The sequence below is a fragment of the Cryptomeria japonica genome, chromosome 7 (genome assembly GCF_030272615.1).
Source record: "Cryptomeria japonica chromosome 7, Sugi_1.0, whole genome shotgun sequence".
Classification (NCBI taxonomy): Eukaryota; Viridiplantae; Streptophyta; class Pinopsida; order Cupressales; family Cupressaceae; genus Cryptomeria; species Cryptomeria japonica.
In genome coordinates this window covers 845,467,482-845,479,824 of record NC_081411.1, presented here as the reverse complement: position 1 = coordinate 845,479,824, position 12,343 = coordinate 845,467,482, and positions in this window count along the sequence as shown.

Here is a 12,343-nt window from a genome sequence, read left to right as displayed (position 1 = left end):
GTATAATTGATGGATCTGAATTGATGAGTGAATCAACCTTCTTTTGCTTTTGGTTTGGAGTGTTGAAGTGCAATAGTTTGCAAGTTAGAGTCTATTTTGTGAAAACTATCCTGAAACCCTCTTCCACCTAGGGTTTTGAATTCAATTTTGTTTTCCTCTCATGTCCACTAAGACCAAACTCTAGAACTTGGTGGAATGAGGGGTTATAATGTATATTTAGTGTTTTTTGAAGTCATTTTGTAGGGGAACATGTGTCCAAGCCTCTTGCCAATGATTAAAGGTTGACATCTCCATGTGGCAACCCTGTTTCATGTTGAAATGCTTGATGACAGTCAGACATATGGGATGAATCAAGACCTAAAACTATGTATATGGCGTATTTGGATCATGCCAACACCATCCCCAGCAGTGGCATCATCCTACCATTAACCCTTAGAGCACTTCCTTCACAAATCTGACCTAATTGCCCCAATTAGACCTATTTGACCTTGTAAAGGACAAACCTCTTCCTTTCAATTGTAGGAATCTTCCTTTGGAATTTAGATAGTACTTCCAAATGGGTTTTTGAAACTGAAATTTTTTTCCTAGGTCTTGTGTCAACTTTTGGAGTTGTATCCCAAAAACCTCGAAAATAGGGCTACAAGGAAAATGGAGGCCTAATAAAGGAAGTATACTTGGTTGGTTGACTTGAAAAGTTTTTGTGGTTTGGACATGCTTGGCAGGCCTCTTGGACACCCCTGACCAAGTGGTTGAGTCCCATGTTTAGTGACTTGTCATGTGTGAGAGTGAACCCATGTTGGGTGTGTACCCCGAGTGATTAAATTTGATCTACCTTGACCAATTTGCCCATAGATCTCATTGATGCTCCTTTGGGGATCTTGAATTGTGAATGAGACTTAGTGTGGATTGTTATTAAAAGGTGTGAGGCTAGGTAGGTTGGTAACTAAGAGGGTTCTTGGTGGCCTCCAAGGACTATTTGTCCTATTTTGTTCAAAACCACCCCTAGCCATTGCATCAATATATACATATACATACATATATATATATATATATGTATGTATATGTACATATACATATATATCTATATATATACATATACATATTTATATACATATACACATATATACATATTTATATACATATACACATATATACATATTTATATACATACATACATACATACATACATACATACATACATACATACATATATGTTTGTCCCATTTGTGAAATAGTGAAAGTTCAAACTTTGGGCGACAAAAGTTAAAATATTGTTAACCATTGAAAATGTTCACAAGTTGATGGAAGATACTCGCATGCATTTCATGTGGTTTAATTGTCTTCATGCATCTTCAAATGGTCATGGTTGTTTCAATTTATTTTGGAGGGTACAATCGTTGAAAGAGGGCTATCTTCCATTTTAGTCGAAGTCCTCAGAGTGATCCAAATTTAGGTTTGTAGAGGAAATGTTGGCAAACAAAAGTAATAAATGATATTCATTTTTCGTATAAGAAATGACTAATGTTTTGAAAGTATTGACAAAGAAGACTTATGGCATTCTCATGTCGTCACAAACATTGATATTCATTACTATCAATATCAACACTTACTCTGATCACTCGTATTAAACAAAACCAAAGCCATATCATTCACATGAGAGTTCGGCCTATAGCAGCCAAGTGTACAAGTGTAATAGATCATTTGTAGATGTATGTGCAGAATGGAATAAAATGGTTGCAGGCTTCTCACAAAATGTATGAATTGAAATTTCAAATCTCTTAAACAATTCCAAATACAGATGTATTAGTCTCGCATGAATTGTGTGACAGAAATGTTGGAGTTCAGAGACTTTCAAGCGAATACAATCTGCAAGTATAAAGCCAAATCCACTTGCCTCTCTCATGACATGCAAACATCCATGAAGCAGGGACGAGTTGAGAGCTTAAGTCATTTAGCTGATGCAAATCGACGACCTTGTGTATTGTAGTAAAATGACAAAAGGGAAATCTTGTTAGATGTTGTGTGCACAATAAGGAAGCGTAGACAAGGCATATGACTCGATGTTATTCGAAGCCTTGAAATACAACATGCACTAAACAAACTTGGTGAAAAGACTTTGAAAACTTTGAATCAGATGCAAATACAAAGTCAAGGGCGTAAAACCATAATGCAGCAACCTTCGCCAACATTCTATCTGCCAGCTTTCTACTATAGAACAAATATTTGTAAGGTCAGTAATGAAGTGTTAAGCACTCAAAATGGCATTATGATGTTAAAATCGGCAAGTTGGAACAAATTATTAAATGTCTCGATCACATACTCTCGCTCATCAAAGAGTTCATTATTTTAACTTATTTTTGGTAAAATTGCAAGTGAGCCGCGATACATTCTTTCATCGGTCATTTGGAAGAAAGACACAAGTTGCCGATAATGCCCAAGCATCCACAAATTGTTCAAGTTGAAGTAGCCGATAGCTCTTTTATCACTTTATGTCTTATCAAATTGTTCAAGTTGAACATTGGCCGATACGTATGCTGAGTATTCAATTCGCATTCAAACTCGAAGTTCTCTCTCCACTCAAATCGGTAACTGCATCAAACTTACTTATGCATGAGATGATATCGGTAAGTTGACCAAAAAGATAAACAAGCCGAATACAAATATCAACAACCAACTTTCAGATTTAAGTCATGTTTAAAGCAAAGTATGAATTGGTTGTTATCGGCAACTTGGCAAAGATGATCAACATGCTGATACCTTTCTAATTTAAAAATGGCACCAAGCTCGCCTGAAACCCCAATTGGCGGAAGGAACTTACCACGTGGCCATGAAGGAAGGCGGAGTTCGGTTTGTAACTACCTTCACCATTTTCTTTGCATGTCGATAAAGATGCATATCATGCTACCCAACTACACTTGCAAATATCAAAGATGAAGTATTGTGTTTAGATGTGTATTCTGCAGATTATCGATAACAATAGTTAAAAAAAAAGTCAGTGAATGATATGCAAGAAAGGAGAATATATGCTTTGTGTGTCTATCTACATATTATTTGCAGCTGAAATAACTACGTGAGCATTACATGAATCCTCTGACTCGGTGGAAGACGTAAAATCCAGAGTTAAAGCCTGCTATTCCTCCTCGTGGATGTGGAGAAATGAAAGTCTTGCAGAATGTATTGATGATGCACAAGAAGTACGCAACAATGTATGGAGTTATCAGATGTTCCAGAGTTTCTCAGAAAGGATACTATCTCATGGACAGTTGTGAATAGCAATATGCCACCTTCCTTAGCATCCTCACTCTTGCATGTAGATATGAAGGCTTTATAACAGTGCATTGAGGGATTTGTTCAAATATTTCAAAGAAATACGATCATTATTGAGCTAGGTTCTGAGCATTAAAGGCCAATATTCTCTCTACCGGTGCAAAATTCAAGTGTTGGAAGTGGCTATAGACATTTATGAAAGCATAAAGATTAGAGTTTTGATTATAGTCTTGTCAGCTTGCCTGTATACAAACCAGACAATATATGGGGTTGGGATAATTTATTGAACACATCACCGAAGCCTTCAAGTTACAATATGTGTAGCATATTTATTTAGTTGGTTTCAAAATCAAGGAAATACAAGTATGGCAGTATAGAGACAAGGTACAAACTGTGTATAGAATGCCATGATTGTGGAAAGTAGGCAAGCGGTTTAGCAGAAGTTTGCAATCAAAATGAAAATGATGTAGAATATTCTACATACATGAGATTTTCCTTTTGACAGAAAGACTCCAAGAAATGAACATATGAAGGCATAAAACCCTTTTGTACGAAGCATTGTAGTTTGAATTTTGTAGTATTGTATGCTGAATATAGAAGCATAAAGGTATTCTGCCCTGAGAAACCAATTCTCACCTCAGATATTCTTATTTTCTCATGAACATGCTGATACACTGAAGTATAAAGGCTAAAGGTTGTAAACTTTTTCATATGAAAGAATCTGCAAAAATACCATCATGAAGTACAAGGCTCGAGAGTATGAGTATGCCCCGATGATCAACACCATGTTTCTGGAGGTTCATGATACCAAGATTGGGCATATTAATTTGTAGGAAATCAAAAAGTTCTTCATGGAAGGCGACAGATCAAAGTTGTCCTGTAGAGTGGCAGGAAGCGGCTTGATTGAAGCAGCATGTTTTCCCATAGCAATTTAATGTACAGATTTGATGATAGAATGCTCAAAAAGATATAATCTAAATGCAAGAGAGATAAGAGCTGCAGATGGATCCTTAATGGCCAAACTTGATGGAATTTCAATAGCTATTATTCTTCGTTTGCCATATAAGGAAAAGTTCACTCACATTGATAAGCAAAAAGCTTACAAATACTTCAGCGATAATAGAAGCAAATGCCTCAACAATCTGGCTAAAGAATGGATGGTCGCACCAGGAGGAGGACAGTCTCAGCTTCCAAAAACACTCCATCGTTCTCTTTTCATCAAAGAGATTTGTTACTTGATTATCTTACTCCATAGAGTGACAGGAAGTCCTGATTCCACTGAGTTCGAAATGTGGATGTACCTCTTCATAACAGTCATCTCTACTGGTAAGCAATTCATTGACTGGGGCCATCTCATCAGCAACTGCATACATGACCAGTTAGTGCACTTCAAAACAAGTCAACGCTTCCATATGATCTCTTACTTGGTATATGCTATTGCTAATTTGAGGTCATGGCTAGGGTTAAGTACTAATGGTGTCCTGAATCAAGAAACTCAAGTTTACCATTATTACAAGCAATTGCAACTTGAGGAAAGCTTTGTGTATTTCAGGCGGGTGAATGATGCTTTCACAATGTGGGCAGTAAGGTTATTACAAGGAGACATTGCCACCAAAATATCAAAGGAAGCCGCTAAATTGATAAAGAAATATGGAAGTTTCTTCATCCAGTTTCTGAGATTTACCTATCTTCAAGTAGGAGGATTTGAAGGTTATCCACACAAGTTACCCAGATATGTTGATGATAAGCTCATTTTAGTTGAGCTTTGTCGGCAATTGGTTTCAGTTCAAAAGAAATGTAGAGGTAGAAAGAATAAAGGGGCAGCCTTTCCTATTTGTCTCGGGCACTATAGATGTGAGTCAAGTTCAAGAGCAGATGAGGCAGAAAAAGCTTTATCTAAGATCAACTTGTATCCATACCAGATAAGGTTCCCTTTCGATAGCAAGGATTATGTCAAGAACAACTTAAAGTTAGGTCCTGGCTATTTTCATTTTCTTAATCTCAAAGACTTTTGGGAAGATTGTGAAGATGAGTTCGAGGTTAGAAAAAGAGATTGGACAAGGTTAACTTTGAAGCAAATGAAAGATTTCAAGATGGATTGGACCATAGAAGGCATTGAAGATGATGGATCTGATTTGATTGATCCTATCTATTTTGAGCAAGTCTAGTCCCAGCCACTTCCCAGTTTGAATTGGGCAGATCCGGAAATGAGAGATGTCAAAGAAAGAACAAGTTTTGTAATCAAGAATTCTGAAGCTTGGATTAAGAAGAAGATTACTCAAACGATTGCTACCAGACCAACAAAGGAAACTCCAAGAAGGAAAGGAAATCAGCTTGAGAGCTCTACGTCACTGCATTCTTCCCATACTCCAGCTAGGGATACTCCTTCTTACCAGAATACTCAAGGAAGTGATGGAGATGAAGACCCTCCAAGGAGGAACAATCTTCAGAACACATGTGGTGATGAACCTCGACAAAAGAGAAAGAAATCTAGAGCAAAAGGCATAGAAGAAAATTCTATTGCGAATCAAGAAAAGGATCAAGTTCCAGTGGAATTCTTGGATGACACGAGATTTGATGATGGAATGCATTCCATATCTCCCTCAGTTCCTATTGAATCTCCACGACAAGAAGTACAACAAAATACTTTAGTCATGGATTCATCATTTCCAAGCAATCCAAGCGATCAATTTGAAGAAATCAGAGAGGTGACAACAACAATGGTAGCAAGACAAGAAATCATCCAAGAGTCTGTAAAAAAGTTCTTCTTTCCCATGGTTAGAACGAAGTCTATTGAAGAAGAGGAAGGTAGAAAAGCTGGTGGTACCTAAATTTAGTAGCATATCTGATCTCTTTGGAAGAGCTGAAAAACCAAAGAAACTCAAAGTATCCTCAAGAATAAAGACTGATCCAAATTCAAGGAATATGTGCTTAGAGATTGCTCAACCCATATCTGAGAAAGATACAAATGAGGCCACCTCTACGGACTTTGTTGTGACAAAGATTGATATGGGACCTTCTTCTCATGAGTCTGATATTCAGAACTTTAATGTGATGGCAGCCAGAATGGTGGAGAGAAGTGAAAAGGATAAGCAATCCAAGGATCAATTGAAACAACAAGTGCACACTTTGTCTTCTTACTTGAGATCCATAGTTGATACCTCCACTATGCCACTAAGTGTAGATCGCCAGCCAATTATATTGACACCAGAAGGAGTAATTGAAAGGAATGTTATGGATAATCTTCAGAAATACCAAGCCTATGGAAAGGTAATTGAAGGTTGGGTAGAAAAGGTCAAAACTCTTGCATGTGATTTCCTAGTCCAAGCAAAATCTATCCATGATGAGGCCTTAATAAAGAAAAATACTATTGAGAAAGACTTGAAGAATGTCAAGAAAGAGGAAACAACTTGGAAGGAAATTGTGAATGATTTCAAACAAATGACAGAAATTGGAATGGACACCCTTGTAACTGAGAAAATCCTGCCTAATAATGAAAAAGATTATCTAGAAATATGGATAGAAAGCATTAACTGGAAACTAGTGATCATAGATCAAGTTTCATCAGAGTTAGAAAAGCTCATGCTTTCATGTGATCAAATGTGTACCAAACTCCAAGGACAACTCACTGCTCTTCTCTCAGATGTGACATTGATGGAAGATTTGCAGGTGTTACAGAATAGCTTCCAGAACATGGTAGATCAACATCTTTTTAATAGGACAAACTTCAATGAAAATACCATGGAAAAATTGATTGATATTTACTCTTCCTTGAGAATCTCTATGTCTTAGATACTCAACATGGTGACAGAACTAAGTGGCATTCATAGAAACTTGAAGACATGGAAAATGAGGATAGCCAACATCCTAATTCCCAAAGGAAAATCTGTCACTTCAGCCATTAGACTTTTCAGAATCTTCAGAGACAAAGGACCTGGACAACATAATGTGACTACAAAAGCAACGACGTCATCGACAGCACAAGGAGTTAGCTTAGAATAAGTGCAGGGATGCATTTTGTATAGTCTTCATTTTTGTTGTGTTACTCGCATCATGTTTCTGTCTTTCTTTGTAAATAACTCTCATGATCGAGTTTCCTTTCTCTCATCTCTATTTCTTTATTGTAATAAAGGATAATCTTGGCTCTTTTCATATGAGGTAGTTATCCTAAGCTCTCATTTTGGGTAGTTATTCTAAATAGTTATTTTCCCCCAAGTTGAGGAAGTTATTTCAAGTAGTTGAGGAAGTTGTTTCAAGTAGTTGAGGAAGTTATATAGTGGTTATAAAGGTGGTTAGGGTATGTACCTCAGGTGGTTATCACTTCACCTATATATACCTCATTATTATTCAAGGTGAAAGGGGGGATTCCACTTTTTCACAAGCTTTGTATGTCTTGGATTTTGCCAAGATCAAGGGCACAATGAAATGTACAAAATAGAGACACAATATACGACAAGAATAAATTGTATTCTCATCAATAGAAATGATCAATAACATAGCTGGATTACAATAGTTGTTCAATAGTTTTTACATACAATGTAGATGAGCCTGCTTATATAGGCAAGGCTAGGGATATGTATGAGCATACAAATATGACATGTGGCTCAATAAGAAACAAGGGTAGGTAGGAAATAGGTGTGGGTAGGTAGGAGAAATAATATAATATTCCACATGAGGTGGATCACCCACCGAAGGTGGAATTATCACTCCACAATAAGTGGATATGATAGTGTAATAACAAGATCAACACCAAAAAAGGTGGAATTTCTCCTACACACACTATCCCAATGTGGCACAAACACCCAAGTGTCTCATATCCAAACTACTATGAAATGCATTATCCTAAGTAAACTTAAGTAAGTGTAATAATATCCATGATGAATAATTATTTACACCAACACCCCCCCTTAAGTGCAACTTAGGGGAATGCACTTAAGTCTACAATGCAACTAAGCAATGCAAGATGGGTCCCGGCTACGAGGCCATGTAGGTACCCATGTACAAATGCAAATGCATGCAAACCAATGCAATGAAATCTCTCACAAAGTGGGGAAAGAGAGAAAAACCCAATGGGAAAAAACCCTCCCCCAAAAAGAGAGATGAAAGCTATACAAGAGAACTCTTATAGAAGAATGTGAGGAACAAAACCCCATGTGAGGAAAAAGTCCCCCCCATATGAGAGAAGAAGAGAAGTCAAACTGTGACCCCCCCTCAATGGAGAATCTGCACCAATGATAGAAGCTCGATGTATGAAGAAACTGCTCCACGAACGTCGAACAACATTCCTCCCCTTAGGAAGAAACAAAACCAAAGGTGTATCCATGAAGTCTCCCCAATCATGAAGGGAAGATGTATGAAGAAAACTCATGATGAAAGGAATCTCTGAAAACTGCTCAAGTGTCCTCATGTCGATGCTGAAAGATACCCCTTCCAAAGGTGGTAAACTGTGCCACACTGTTGAAAAAGGAACTCCAAGATCTAGTGGAGATGGATGTAGAACATGTCCCAAAGACTCACATGTCTCCTCAAAAAATAAAGAGACCTCCTCCAACTGCTGTATATAAGTATCTACAATCATGTCAACCTCGAAAGAATGATCATGTAGAGAATGAACAAGAGGGTCAGAGTGTGCCCTCGCAACAATCGAAGAAGGATCACCTTCATCAAAGAGAAGATGAATGTCATCAATGATGTCTCCCAAATTTGCAATGTAAGATTCCACAAACAAACCTGCAATATCTGTCAAGTAATCATCCCATGAATCTGAAGCTGGAAGACAATGAATATCCTGCTGCACTGAATCACATGAAGGCAAAACTGTCGCACTATCTGCATCATCAGGTGCAATAGGTGATGTTATATCAATATGAGGAGATGAAATACAAGACTCAAGAATGGGGTCACATGTGAGAATCCCCATGTTCAAGTGTCCAAAGTTCTCCTCAAAATCTGAACCATCACAAGAAGTGTGATCATCATGTGTAGAATCATCAAATGTGAAATCATCATCATCAACAAAATCTGAAAAGGAGTATAACTGAGATGCATGATCAACCACCCCAGTCGCAATGATAGCTCTAGTCTCCAAGTCTCTAATGAAAACTAAGTCAGGTGTGAACTCCACAACTCTCTTAGTTGCACCATGTGTGATTTGATAGATAGAAAGGAGATTGTTTGTCAAGTGGGGTACACACAACACATCATTGAAGGAGTTATCCCCAATGTTAATAGATCCTTTCCCAATCACATCCATGTATGTATGATTGCCCATCAAAATCTGTGGCATGGTGCAAGGCTCAAATGTAGAGAACATAGATTGTGAAGATGCCATATGATGAGAAGCCCCTGAATCTAGAAACCATCTCTCTGAATCATGACTGATAGTAGCACATAGAGCTTTTCCTTTTCTTGTTCCAAAAAAGTGAGTCTTTCCACTTGTAGAAGCCATGAATGCTTGCCCTTTTCCTTTTGAATGTGAGGAAGTGGAAGTTGATGAATCATCCTTCTTGTAGATTTTAGGCAAATCAATGTTATGCTTTTTGATGATATGTGTGAGCTCATCAATCTTCTTAGAATGGCAACGATGTTCCTCATGACCAATCCTTTTACAATAAGCACAAGTAGGTCTCTCTCTCTTTGGTGAATTATCTCTCTTGGAAGAGGATGAATCTCCTTGTTGTGGAGAAGATGGTGCTTTTTCTTTAGGCTTTGATTGCCATTTCTTCTTGTTTGAGTTGTCCTTTCCTTGATTTCCTTTGTTCCCTTGATTTGCCACTAATGCTTGAGACTTAGAAGCCTTAAGAATGCCCATGCTTATCAACTTAGTTTGTTCCATCATCAACATTTCATTGAAAGCATCAAATGTAGGCATTGTGTAGCTTTAACCCATTGTCATCCTATGGGTTTGGAAACTAGAAACAAATGCTGCATATTCTTGTGGAAGCTTGCCTATCAAGTTGAATATCAATTGAGTATCCTTCTTATCAATGCCACAATCTTTGAGTTGTGCCCTCAACTCATTTGCCTAAGTGACATAATCTTGTATAGTATCAGAGTTCTTGGGATCTAACATGGTGAGATCACTATCAATTTGATATCCCCTAATCTCATCAACTTGACCATACAAGTCTTGAAACTTTTGCCAAGCATCCTTGATTAGAGTACATTTCTCAATATGAAAAATGAGATCCTTTGATACATACTTTCTTAAGGTACCAATTGCCATGATATTTTTAGTAAGTCAATCTAAGTGACCAACTGGATCAGCCTTAGGATCAGCTGGAGCAACAATAGTTCCATCAATGTAATGAGTGAGTCCTTTTTCCATAAGTTTACTCCATGCATCAATTTTCCAAGTAGCATAATTATGTGGAGTTAAGAGAGGAAACTTAGAAGAACCCATAGCAGCAAAAAGGAAGCAACACAAGAGCACAAAAGCACAAGAGACACCCCCCCAAATTCACTCAATCAAAGTACCCCCCCTAAAGTGATGATTTTGGCACTTTATACTTAGTGCGATTACAATGAGCCACTTGCAAAACAAGGCAAAGTGGGCTTGTGATGCAAATTTTACAACTTATCAAATGAGATACAAGAGACTTCAATCAATAGTGCAATGAATCTAACTAAGATTCAAGCAAATATACAAGTACCAAGAGAGCCAAAAATGGCCAAGATCTGAAAGTACAATTTCTACTTACAATGGCATCAATTTGATAGCATCATGTGAAAGTAGACAAAAAAATACACACTTTCAAAAAAAATGGCACCTAAAAAGGAGGTCGGATGACCCCAAATGAAGCCTCTGAAGTTGCAAAAACTGGGATTACTCAGGTACAGTCACCAAAAACTATATTTTCTGAAAAATCCATGCATTGAAATCAAAAAATTTCTTCACCACTACGGAGAGCATGAAATTCTATCCCATTTCAAAAAAAATTGCACCCAAAAAGGAGCAAAAATGAGTAAGTTATGGCCATTTGAAGTTGAACTGCAAAATCAAAAAGCTCAATGAGAGGGGGGTCCAAAAATTTTCAAACCCTGCTGATGTGGCGCTGACATCAGCAAGTCACTGGGTTAAATTTGACGGTCGTATGATCTTCGCAAAAACTTCGCCCCTGCTGACTGGGCGTTCGTACTATACGGACAGATGACGCGCGCAAGTGACTGTGCAGCTGACTGTGTATCTATACCGTACGGATTTGCTGACTGGTCAAGCTGATTTGGCAGATGACTGGGTGTACGGAAGTCTGTGTGACACTGTATGGATTGCTGATGTGTCGGGTGGCTCGAATGCCATACGAACTGTTTTATCCGTGGGCTAGTGGCCGCCTGCCACGTGGCGGGCGCAGTCCTTCGGTTTGTGTTACGTGGCACGGATGAAGGCAGGCGGTGACCGGAGGTCTCTGCTGGCGATGGTCGGCATTACTGGAGGCGGAGCGACGGGAGGAGCTGCTGGTGGCTCCGGGAGGTGCACGCGGGAGCCGTTGGAGGAAGCGCGGTCTGCGACGGGCTGTGGTCTGCGGTCTGGAGGAGCCGGCGCCGGTGGTGCCGGGAGGACGCGGGCGGTCGGCGGAAGGAGCCGACGCGGAGTTTGCTGTGGAGGACGGACTCGGCAGGGAGGACGGGCGAGGGCGGCGGCACGTGCGGTACGAGTGGCGGGACCAGAGTCTTCGGCAGTGGGCGGCGAGACGTGGCACTGGGCGCTGCGACAGGCAGGTACATTCTGACAGACCTGCACCCTGCGGGTCACGCGGGGGGGGGGGGGGGGTCTGCGGACCCCCCCAAAAAGTGCTTTTTTTTTTGTTTATATGTTTTTTTAAATTTTTTTCTTTGATTTCGACTTTTCAAATTTTTTTTTTATTTTTGATTTTTTGACAAAATATTTCAGAAAATTAATTTTTTTTTTTTTGAAAAAAATATAATTTTTTTTCGAAATCCGTACGATTATGGCAAAATTGGGGAAAATTTTTTCCTCACCAAAATAGGCCGAATTTATAACCAAAATTCATGGAAACAGCCTTCTGGACGCAATGGCAGGGTCGGATCTGGTCTAGGACGCCTCCAAAAGATGCTG